The following is a 12,543-nucleotide window of genomic DNA, read 5'->3' as shown; positions in this document are numbered from 1 at the left end:
ACAGGCAAAAGCCCAGCAGGTTTAGCACTGAGCACGGAAGGGATGTGTGTGCATGGGGTGAAATTAAAATGTTGCCGTCACAAAAATAAGTAATACTACAGTAATAAGCTTTGATGCTCGAACAACTGTGGACACAACTCTATCCAAACATACCATCACAGTAAAAATGTGCATTATAGCACGTGTTACCTCTTAGACTCAGGCATTTCAGGGCTTACTGGCTTTTTCTCTTTTTATGTTGCTGTAAATCCCTGACAGGCTGCCGTGTTGGCATAACGCACTGCAGGGTGGGTTTACCTGATATTGCTGGCTTTGGCGATGTTGCTGCTGATACTAGCTGCTGTGGTGTCTGCAGTTGTGTTTCTCCTGACTCTTTTTAGGCTACTTGAGCAACAAGCAGGAAGACGCACAATAGATGCTTCTTCGTCTGCCTCTTCTCTATAGTTTTGGACACATACCATGTTGGTGGAGCAGGAGGCTTTAGCCACGTTGAATGTCCACAGCACCGCTGCCTTGCCCAGAGCATCCTGCTCCACTGGCTCTGCACAGGGCAGGGCTGAACAGAGAACCTGCGGTAGTGCTGCTGTGTTTGCTGCGCAGATCTACCTTCTCTACCATGCTCCTCTCTGGAGAAGAGAGCACACCGCTTTCTTTAACTGTTGCAGACTTCCAAGCCTTCTTTTTTTCTTTTTGCTCCTCCTTCAGATTATGTGCTGCAGTATGGATTTGCCCAATACAGAGTACTGTAACTCCCTCTTGTATGAGACATTTTTTTCTCTTTCTGTCATTCTTTCTCTCTCCTCGTTTTAATCATTTTCTTGGCATTCCAGTCATTTCAAGTAAAATGGTAACATATTTCCCTTACTTTTCTTGAAGTTTTGTTATTTTAGCAAACACTTCCAATTGTCTGCTCTTATATTTATTCTGAAATACAGCAAAATAAGCTATGTAAACAAAAAAGTGGCCAAGCAACTCAAATATCATTCCCTTTTAATGAAAACTTACATTCAAAGCTGAGCCAAATGTGAACAGCACAGAGTTAGTATGTAAGTAGCAAGTGACGCTGAATATAGCAATACTGAAACCAACCCTTCTGTTCCCTTTATTCGTTACTTGAAATTCCCCGAGACTCACAGCTTTAGATTTTAATGGAAGCCAGAGGGGAAAGCTATGCTTACTGTACCCATTGTCCAATAAAAATAATATCGTCAGGTTAGCATGCATATATTCTTCACTTATGTTCATTAGTTAAAATTAATGTGTTTACTAATGAAAATACAAGGTCCACCTGCTTTCACCATGTGTTCTTCAGTAGTGGTGTTGCTTTTCTGTTATCTGCAGGATTTTAAAGACTAAAGAAAGTGTCAAGGCAATGTCAGTTGCATTTATTTTTTGTTATGGGGTTGTTTTTTGTGTGTTTGTTGTTGTTCATTTGTTTGTTTTGCCTTAAAGCACTGGTGGGATTGTGTTTTGTATGGAGTTGAAGATTTGTAGGAGAATTTTAATGTGGACAGCTGCTTAGAGTAAAATGAAAATAAAGAAAACATTTCACCAGTATTCAAATTTTAAAATACTTTTTTTTTTTCCTCAAAAATATATAGGAACCCTAGAATAAATATCATATGTGCCTGCTTGAAAAGAAAGCAAATTTTTTTCTGAGTGCATTAAATATCTCAACATATGTATGATAATACACTAAGATGTGGTAGTAAAAGTGCTTCTTCCAAAAGCTTCTTAATGAGTGGAGCTTTTTGGAGTTTTTCTGCTTTGGATACACCTGAGTAAGAACTCTCAAGATATTTGTGGTAAAGTTATCTTTTCCCTCCTTCCCTCCTTCCCTACCTTATAAAGCTTAACAGTATCTTCGTCTTTTCAAGACCTTTCTTATTTCCTAGACAAAAATGTTACTGAAATTAGAGATGTGAACTCCTACATTATTTTTTCTAAACTTACTTTATCAGAATTGTTTCCAAATGTGACCCCTGCAGTGAAAACTAAGTAAAAAATATTCATATTAAACAGTATCCTCTGTAAGCAACTGTTGTACACCTGTCTGTTCTGCCTTTAATATTAAGCCATTTGTATTACCCATTGATTTTTTTATTATTTTTTGATCCTTTGGACAATGATTTGCTATATTTCTAAGGAAAGAAAAATGAAAAATTAAAAAATTGTCTGGTAGAACATGAGTTTGGTCAGGCTTCAGATGTATTGTAGAAATTCCTGAGTCTATTCTTTAATTTTTTTTTTTTATTTTTTTATTTTTTTTACCTTTTTCTAAATACTGGACTACCAGATACATATTTAGGCCCATTGTAACTTAGTAAAATTAATTTGAAATAAATACTTATTTGCCCGTTTTGTCTTTAGGTAAAGTCTCTTCTTCTACCTCTTTCCTTTAAGTACTAGAATTAAAAATATATATGTTAAAGTATATTATGTTAAAGTTTCAAAATGCTGCATGTATAGATAGCTGCGTATCATACGGTTATGTATGTGGGGTTTAAAATTAATATTGGGGTGAACAGAAAATAAAAGAGACTTCAGTTGTACCTGTGAAAATAAAAATGCTTCTTCCCTGTGATACTGCTGTGTTACATTTTTCTGCAGTATGAGAATACCATCCTTACGCTTTCCACAGGCATTATCCGCTTTGGACAGAAAAATGTATGACAGCCTCAAAATGGCGTTCCCTGCTAGGGAAAGGCAAAGACAAAAGCTAGAATAACACAATAGTTCCAGCACAAAATGGTCTTTTCCAATGGATTAAATTTCTTACCCTGATTAAGGTTTTGGCCACTTGTTGGCCAGTAAAAGGTGAACACTAATACAGTAAATCTGATATTCCTATAAAAATTTTCCTCTGTACGAATGGGATAGCCATTTGCTATTTGAGCATGTGTGTAAGTACAGTATTAAAGCAAAATTGTGTTTTGCAAATCCCCACAATGAATCTCAAGTATCTGTTTTGCTCTCCCCTCTGTGCTGAAAGCTCACAGCACTGCCAGCTGAGTGCTGGAACAAAATTCTGGTTTGTGTGTGCAGTGCATTAGTAGATGAAATACCTGATCTTTATGACAGTTTCCCTAATTGTTTCAGGTCTATTAAGGGAATGAGGTCTTAAATTCTGGTAGTTACAGAACAGTTAGTTGGTTGTACGTGTTCCCTGAATGTAGTGGGGTGAGCTGTTATGGTAATGTTGAAGGGATAAAATTAATGCGGATATAGTACCAACTTTTTTTGTATAGTTCTTATGCTACATTTTAGATATTTTGACATTCTCTAAATGCCTCATTTATTTGTGTAACTAGAAAAAACAATTAGTCCTAAACCATGTCTCCCACGATTTTCCTGTTAAAATTCAAATTTAAGCCTTTATTAGTAACCTTTAGGCTGCATTATTAAATTAGTGTGATTTATACTGAGCAATATCATATAAACAGAACAGTCTTACTCTTAACAGTCTTTACTCTTACTGGCCCATTGTAACACGAGACTATACAAGCACATATACAAATACATACATATCTCATGAGTAGGTCTACTATGTTACACACAGCACACGTACATGTGTGCACATACACACGGAAGAGAATGAAGTATGACATTTTTTTAAAACAGTTATTGGCTGGAGAGGGAATTGTTTCCTTTTCTTACAGCTAAATGATGGAAGCTATTTAGGCTTTGGATGACAACTTTGATTTTGGTATTTGGCTTTAAAAGTTTTTGAAAAGCAGACGTATTTCTAATGGAGTCAGGGAGAGTCTCACTGTCTTGTTGCCAGGAGACAAAAGGTGTCTGTCTATTTTTTTTCTTCCATGATTTTCTTATTAAGTTGCTTATTTGCACTAGAAAAAAACACTGTGCAGTTTTCTTGAATTTTTTTGGTGCACCAAGAAAAATTGATTGCATGATGTTTCTGTTAATAATGTGTTCTGGGAATATAAAATTAAGAGCTGACCTTTTAAGATCTCAATGCTTTTATCCTCCACCTAAAATCTCCAGTAACACGTATTTATGCCCTGGCAAAAAATGGTTAAGGTTGTAACTTAAAATTTCCATGGATTAGTCACTGATATCCCCTGAGAATTTTCAGTGTTTTGGAAAGGAAGTGTTTTTAAACAACTCAAAAAATAGCTCACTAGGAAAGTCTGGAAGCAGTTTTTCGTAATTTTCTCCTTTAATTTTTTTTGGTGATGCCAGTGTTATCATTTGTATTGCACTTTATTAGCGTAGATAGCATAGTAAAAACCCAAGTAAATATTTTGCTTATAAGAGTGTTTGTAGAAGCTTTGTCGGATTGCAATAAGCTTCATTAAAATAATGCATATTAAATTATGGCATACATTTAATCCCAATGGATGCTGATTAATCTTTTACAAAGTAAAATGAGAAATTACAAAGAAATATTTTTTGCCATAAATTCCTGGTTTGCTGGCAATACCAAAATGACACTCTCTTTTTAAAAATATTTTACATGATATCTAATGCCAAGGTAACAGAATGCAAAGGTCTCTTCTTTCCATACAAACATAAATGGTTCGATCGAGACGGTGATATTCCAAACTGCGGCCTTGCTGCTACATCTGCTTTTGAGCTCCACAGCCGAAAATGCACCACTGCAGCTGGTGTTAGTGGAGTTCACTTGAACTTCCACTGCTGCAAGTTTCATAATGCTGTGCATTGTTCACAGCGTGTATTTGGGAGTGGGGTGGTAGCCCATTCAAATCTTCTAAGAATCTTTATATGTATTCTGTCATTTTTGTCAAATGTGAAATGCCTGTGTATATATATCACAGAATGCTTAAATGTATCTCTGTATGGGAATACATATATCTAGACAAAGGAAATAGAGAATCGCATATGTGTGTGACATTTTGTTTACTAAAACTGAAAAATTGCAGAATACTGTTAAAGCTGAATATGTAAATTTAGACATCCTTTCAAAGTGTAAGAAGTTTGATAATGAATACAAGTGTGACAACTTTATTGCATGTATAACATGACAGAGGGGAAAAAAATGATTCCCAGGAAGACAGTTCATGGAACACAAGTTTTATAAAGTACTGAATCGAAGATGGTGTTTTTTTTTCACAACTGTAATCTATGCTTGCAATAAAGAATGTAAAGCCTGTATTATCTGCACAGATAAATACATTAATACTTTCAGTGGGACTATTACACCATCGACATTATATTTTACGGTAATAACAGTAATGTGTCAATATCGTTCATGTTATGAGATTTTTTTCTAAGAGGGATTTAAATTTACCAGTGCCAATATACTCTGCTACACTCTAAGACTCCAGTAATATTTTAGATAGCCAAGTGAGACAGATGAATCTAAGATGCACCTCACGTACCATATATTTTAGTTTTAAAGGGTTAAAGAGAAATACTTAATTTAACTGTAAAAATAAAGGTGCCTATATAAAATAGATATGATACTAATATTAAGCTCATAAAGTGATAATGTACCTGTGAATTCTCTGTCTATAACCATTCTGGATTAAGTATTTTTGTATGTACTAAATTGCAACTATGCTATGAATATGTTATCACAATGGACAACCCTTTTTATTTTCTTCCAACATATGCATATTTTTCACCCTTACTAATATTTCAATACAAAAAAGCACATGGCAATTTCCATCGTATGTTCCCTTTTTTGTTCCCACTGCAATTTACTTTGTTCAGCACTGAAGCACCCTATTGCAATTAAAAATCAGATACTCTTAACATATCAAAACTTGGTCGGTTGAGAGTTCTTGCCTAGTTGAAAAGCCTGTGAGTAATTTACAATATTGAAAGTATTTTAATCCCTTTTTTTTGTAGACCTAAGAAATTTTAAATTTTCATTACAGATGTCATTGTGTGCATTTGCTTACTTTTTGCAGCTTATCCTTCTCTAAAAAATAGCATATTATTATTTTTCAATAAGATATTTACCATTTTTCTTTTTCTTTCTTTCTTTCTTCTTCCTTTTTTTTTTTTTTTTTTAATTCTCCCCTCCCCATCCCTCCACAGTAGCTGTTTCTGCAGGGCATCCAACTTTAAGCAGACCTGCCCATTTAAATAAACAGAGGGGTGGTGTGTTTTAAAATCCAATAGCTCATTTTAACTCCACGTTCCTAGTGAATTCAGGAGAAAAGTATTGACAGAACAGAATATTTGTAGTTGGGGAACTGGAGATGTCAGTCACTGCCGAAGGTGCAGTATTAGTGGATGGTAAGAGTCTTTTGACATTTCTAGGTTGCAAGCTTTGCATGTGAAATGTGGCATTTCCTAGGAGTGCTGTCTCTCTTCCCTCTGAGCATAGCTGGAGGTCCTGCAGATGAGGGAAGTCTCTGCTTTTTCTGTCGGAGTCACAAACCCTTGGTGGCCATTTTTGACTCCTGGGCTGGCTGATGCCTGCCGCGAGTGGTAGCTGGAACCGAGGGCCCCTGGGCACCCTCCGAGTGGCGCAGGGAGCCGGGGGCTTCGAGGCATTCACACCTGCAGGGGCTGCTGGCCGGCCCAGGTGAGCAGGGCCGGGGGGCCAGGAGTGCCGTGGGCTCCCAAAAAAGAGCAGGAGACAGCGATCTGCGGCGTGGAGCTGCACCGTCAGTGCTCGACATGAAGAATAGGCTGCAGTCTGTCAGAGCATGAATTGGTATGACCAGGGGAAACTGGATGTATTTTTAAAGCTTAGTTACATCGTCAATAAAACGAAATTGTGATGCTTTACAGCTGAGGAGCTTTCTTCTTATCTGACAATAAAACTAGATGTGAGTGTACCGCTGCTTAGTTTCCAGCCTGCACCTCTTTCACAAATACATGCTGCAGTTACATTAGCCACCGGGAACTTTGTAGCATATTTATGATAAATAAGTAGAAGCCAGCAAATAAAATCTTATCTTGGGCTTTGATTTGTTGCTTGTGATGTAAATTTTCATCAGTAAGCATGGTATATAAGCAAAATATTAATACCATCAGTTTCAGGCATACAGCTTTGTATAGTAAAAAATAAATAGTTGCAAGATAAACAAAATTGTGTTGGTAACACTCTTTAAAAAACTGCTAATGCCATGCACTGTTTAATGCCTCCTTTCCTTGAAAAAATAAAAATAAAAAAAATAAAAAAACTTGTCCTACTGCCAGATTTTCATTTGTGTTGATACCAGTTTAATGCCAAGTTTGCTGTAAAACATTACTGTTAAAATACAGTGTACTGAAAGAAATGTTTTTGCAAAATGCTTCATTATGTTTTTGTAGGGAAGGATGTTGGAAATACATCCTTCTTCAGCAATGCCTTTACAGTTTGGAATTGCTTACTTCAAAATTGTCTTTATTTGGTATTTGAATGTTTTTCCCCCTTAAATTTCCAGCACTGATCCACTGGAATTAATGTGAGTTAATTCAACAGTAGAATAGAACTTTCCCAACCTATACAATATGTAATTACTTCCTTTCTATGAAGTACAGGCATAATCCTGCAGAGCACCTTCGATCCCTTTAGAGAATATATAGGCAAGACTGCTTTTATTTTATTTATTTTATTTATTTCATCTGTGGAAAGTGTCTTTAAAAAGAAATGCTCTCCAAATGTTAAGTATAGCTATTCTTAGTGATAATGCTTATAACATATACTGGAATTATTTTAATGATATACTGGAATTATTTTAATGATATGACAAGTAAAAATTCAAAAATGTGAGTTTGCACTCCTATGGATAGCTTTATCCTAAAAGTCTAACATGTTTGATAGGATTATTTTTCTAAAAAAAATATATACCTGCTAATTTTTTATTAAACATTTCTGGAGGTTGTTAGATTGGAAAACATCCAATCTTGGAAATGATCTATATTATTTAGAAAGAAAAAGTCACAAATCTCTTCACAGATAGTTTGTTGCCTGTATTGCATAAAATGTAGACTATTTTTCTTGTTAAAATACAAGAAGACAAAATAGTGTATTAGCAGAAGTATCTATTAATGAGTTTCCAATAGACAGAACTTGTGATAAGAGGAAAGAAAAGGGTTATAAAATTATGTAATAGTATAAACAAACTTCAGTGCAAAACTATCACCATATTACCGTTTATGTAATTTCAATTTATTCATGGATAATTAATGTTGAAATAATTCCTCCACTTTGTTTTTTGGAATTCCATTTCTCTTAAGTGAAGCTTGCAAGTTAGAATTCACTTAACTGCTTTTCTGAGTCCTCATTTTTTAGTACGGTAGAAACCTAAAATTAGATGACTTGCAATCTTATTTTACAGCTATGGTGACACATATAATGCATTTGTGTATCTTGTGTAAAGAAGGATAACTTATAGTGAATGAGTCTGAACCACAACTGTGTAAAGGAGTTACCTTTAACCCTCCAAATGTAGTAGAATTATCTCAGTTACGAGACAGGCAGAAGCAGAGATGAAACTCAGGTGCCTTCACATTTTTACAAAGTGAGAAAGAAGGAGATAGGTATGGAAGGTAAAAGAATAGGGGGATCTGTATTTTTATATATACAAAAACAGAATAATAAATAATGTTCCGGAAATAATGTCTGAGAGAAAGGGTGAAGAGTCATTCAGAAATCCTATTAGATGCAAGTAAAACACTGCCAGCTAAGTTATTTATATACTTGAGTCTAATCCTTCCTTAAAAAATAGGTCTGTCTTCTATATTACATCGGCATCAAAAGTTGTTGAATGCACTATGCCATGTAATCTCTTCTCTTCTGTGCAGGGTTAACATTCTCATCTGTGCATGTCTGTTAAAATAAATACTATCACGAATGTCATGTCATTATTTTTAAACAAAAATGATAAGAGTTTTAGCTGGACACTATGGTTATCTGTTGCTAAGTTTGTTATCCAGAAGTTCTGCTTGCTTTTACTTTTTAACCACCCAGAATGTATGAATACATATCCTCCACAGCCTGTACACAACAGATACCTCAGTTATTAGAAGAAGAATTCAGAATTACTAGGTGTGACATAAAACTTTGTGGGAAAGTTGCTGTGTAAATATCTTGTCAGCTACATCCTGATAATCTCGAGTCTGTTTTTACTGTAATTCTCAAAAAATAAATATTAAAAACATTTTGTGGTTTCACACTATTAAAAAAAAAGGGGGGGGGGAGAGAGAAAAGATGGTAAGGGTAAACCATAAAACATATACTTGGCTTACAAAAGAAATGTTTATTCTCCTCAGAATGCCAGTGGTTGTGCATTTTCTTGAGATTTGAGGCTGGATAAAAATGTGCAACAGAGGTTCCCTAAATATGTCACTGCAATAGTCATTCAAGATGTGGCACAGCCAGCCAGTTCGGAGAAATCCACATGTGCCACACTATACTTTCTACACTTAGCTAATATTGTGTGTTTTAATAGAATGTATTCACAGTTACTGTGTCATGTCTGAAAACAATGAAAAGGGTTTTAATATACTTTATGATGTATAGGTGGGAAGTGTGTCCCGTCAAATGCAGGATACACTGTTCTTAGTAATTCTTGCTTTTGCCAGTCCTATCAGTTAGGCAGAGTGCATGCAGCTCTTGGGATGGCTGCTTTACAAGCTATTGTAAATAGCATTGAGGCTTTGTCACTGTCCTTACCACAGCCGATCATTTAAATACTTTATTTTTAGAAGACAGTGAGTTTATGTAAGAGGGAAATACATCGTAGAAAAAACCTGTGAAGACCTCTGCTCCATTTTGCAGGATCGTGCATTTCTAAGCAGAAGGTTGGAGAGCAGCCTCTCTGGATGGGATCTGAGAGTTGCGAGAAATAGAAACTCCATTTTTTATCATCTCTTGATCAATATTTAGAGGAATAAAAGATCAATATATTTTTCTTTTTCTTCCTCGGAGTATTTTACAAAGTCTTAGAAACGCATGGTATTGACTTTTCCAGTTAGTTGAAACTGCCTGGCTGTTTTAAAAGAACATCAGGGAAGCAATGATAGCATAAGCAAAATAAATATTAAATCATGGGGACAATTATGACTTTCCTTAAGTAACCATGCAATCCCTTTTTTCTTATGGTAACATATTTTCCACAAAGAAGACTCTTCAAGGTTGAATCCTGTACAGTCTCTCTCTCTCTCTCTCTCTCTCTCTCTCTCTCTCTCTTTTTTCTTCACACAGGGCAAATCAAATGCTGAAGAACATTTTTTGTTAGGAAAGCACATAAAAATTTTTGAATATACCAATAACAGAAAAAGTATATATATTTTTACTGCAACACAGAGATCTCATTGGTTGAGTGAAATGGCGAGATGTGACGCAAAAGGACACTTGGACGGGTAGAAATGCTGATGTATGCCAAAGCAGGCGTACCAAGAAATGCTGTTGCTATGAGAGAAACAGAGGGAGAGAGAGAGAGAGAGATCGTGAGAGAGCAAGTTGTGGAGGCCTTATTTTCTCCTTTTTGGCTCATAGCATAGAGACTGCAACATCTCCAGTTTCTAGCAGGAAGGGTTTAGAAGCCTTGGGTGGGTATTTTCATTGGACTTAGCATTTAGAGGAGGGGAGGGAGGAGAGAGAGAGGCAGGCCACCTTAGAGAACGAAAGCAGTTGGAAAGTAGGAGACTGTATATGCTAACCCAATGATCTGTGCTATGATAGATACACAAATTAGTACAACAGATGAAGCAGCTTAGCTCATTATCCACCTGATGGTATTAAGACTTGCAACTTAAAATTACAGAATTAAAATGCATAGACATACACAGACACAGATACATGTACAGTTATAATGACCCCACCTTTTCAGCTTGAATTATCCATTTGAGATAGCGACGTCTCTTGTGTAACATTCTTAAAGGGCTGCCATGAGTTCACCTTATGAGTCCATTAGCCAGAAAAGGGGGAAAATAATTTGCAGGATTTTTTTTTCTCTCTCTTCTTCGGCAAGGGGGAAAAAAGTTTGTGCTATGAACTTAGCCTAGCAGCTTCTGGAACCGGAGCCAAAAGGGGCAGGAAGTTGTTTTACAATAGCGTTACAGTGATCTGCCACAAATGGAAAAAGCCAAATGTTAGACTCTGCAAAGAGAAAAAATATTCTTCTCCCCCTCGTTCCCTTCTTTTGCCCCTTCAGAGAAAGAAAAAAAAAAAGGCAGAAAAAGGAAGGTTTTGCTAGAAGTTCATTGCCTTGTTTAATTATTTTTTGTAAGTAATGGAAAGATTATCTTACTTGCATATTCCATGGCAAGCATGAGGGAAAGAAGTATCAAAGGGACGTTTAAAAAAATGCACTTGGTAACTAGCAACGGGACTTTTGGCACAATTCCTTGAGTTTGCTTGAGGTTATGGAGGGGGGATGGGAAGAAGAAAAGCAAGTCTACGCAGTATGTTTTCTTTAAAAAAAGGGGAGGGCAAATGGAGGAAAAACTATATAAAACTTTATTATTATTATTATTATTATTATTATTTTAAAAAAGGGAAATGTGCGTTGCTCCTCTGAAGCTGAATCCTCAGGCATTTGTGGCCCATCTTTGCAGTCCGATATGTTTTTTTGTGAGTATGTGTAAGCGCTCTCAATCAAACAGCAATCATGGCAGCTGTTTTTCTTCCAGCACAGCAGTTGAGCTGTCTCGCCCAAATGCTTATCAGCTTTTGACTCTGTGCCAAGATAGTTATAAGGGCCAAGCAGCCGGAGCTTGGCTGTGCAGCTGGTTTAGAAGTAAGGGCATGAGAAAACAAAATCACCGAGCTTTTCTGTCACATACAGCATTTACTTTTTTTTTTTTTTTCACCTCTCTTTCTCTCCTCCTCCTCTGAATCTCCATTTGCAGCTCGGTGCGTTTTTCGTGCCGCAATTTGGCGGTCCTCACGTAGTGCCTTACCATACCTAGGTGGGGCAAATCAGAGGAACCCGGCGCTCCCCTCTCTAAATCCCGGAAGATATTTTCGTAGGGCCTTCCCTTCTATCCCAACCCCCAATTAAAAGCTTCATTAACCGGGCTGCATCGCCATGGATCCCTGCGCGGTGCCGCTTCGTTTCTTCCCGGGGCCCGGGCCCACCCCGCGGCCCGGCTCCGGGCCTGGACCCGGGCCGCGGGCGCTGAGGCCGAGCCTGCTCACGCAGGGCCGTGCCTCTCTTTCATCATCAGCTCTGGCCCTCTGCGTTTCGCTAGCTCACGTCCTCCTCTTCCTCTCGCCGAGCCAGATTGCTCCAGTCGCTCGCAAGGGGGAGGCTGGACTCTGAAAAAAGGCTACTGCTGCTGCTGCTCGCATTCCTGCTGCAAGGGCCTCCCCTTCAGACGGCCTTTGCCAGAGCAGAACTTTTAAAAATGCTGCAAATAGGAGCTTTTTTTTTTTTCTTCTTCTTCTTTCCCTCCCTCCCTCTCTCTGCTTTATTTAACCCTCCGCTTTCACTGTGTAAGAGCTGGGCTAATTTTCCATCTCTTTTGGGCTTTGCTTGGCTGTACTGTACGTCGCAATGTGGAGGTTAAAGCTCCAAGTATTTTCCCCTCCGCTGATCCTTTTCTCTCTCTCCCTCTCCTCTCCCTCTCTTTTTCCTTGTTAAAGAAATTGATTTCTTTGACTGAGCGATG

At 37.2% G+C, this 12,543-nt stretch overlaps 1 long non-coding RNA gene across 3 annotated transcripts; it reads right to left on the bottom strand.

Annotated features, from left to right (window-relative positions):
* Window positions 1-1,829: 1,829 nt before the first annotated feature.
* Window positions 1,830-12,046, bottom strand: LOC310882245. Of its 3 annotated transcripts, none has more exons than XR_014572864.1 (2): window positions 11,947-12,046; window positions 1,830-10,996 (listed from the first exon to the last, which is right to left on the bottom strand). It is a non-coding gene; the product is annotated as an uncharacterized lncRNA (long non-coding RNA). The 3 variants fall into 3 exon arrangements; XR_014572865.1 differs by lacking the exon at window positions 11,947-12,046 and adding an exon at window positions 11,743-11,876; XR_014572866.1 differs by lacking the exon at window positions 11,947-12,046 and adding an exon at window positions 11,181-11,251.
* Between the last annotated feature and the right edge of the window lie 497 nt (window positions 12,047-12,543).

This window comes from Anser anser (assembly GCF_964211835.1).
Source record: "Anser anser genome assembly, chromosome: 1".
Classification (NCBI taxonomy): domain Eukaryota; kingdom Metazoa; phylum Chordata; class Aves; order Anseriformes; family Anatidae; genus Anser; species Anser anser.
The sequence above is the reverse complement of the archived record's forward strand: the minus strand, read 5'-3'. Positions and strand labels throughout refer to the sequence as shown.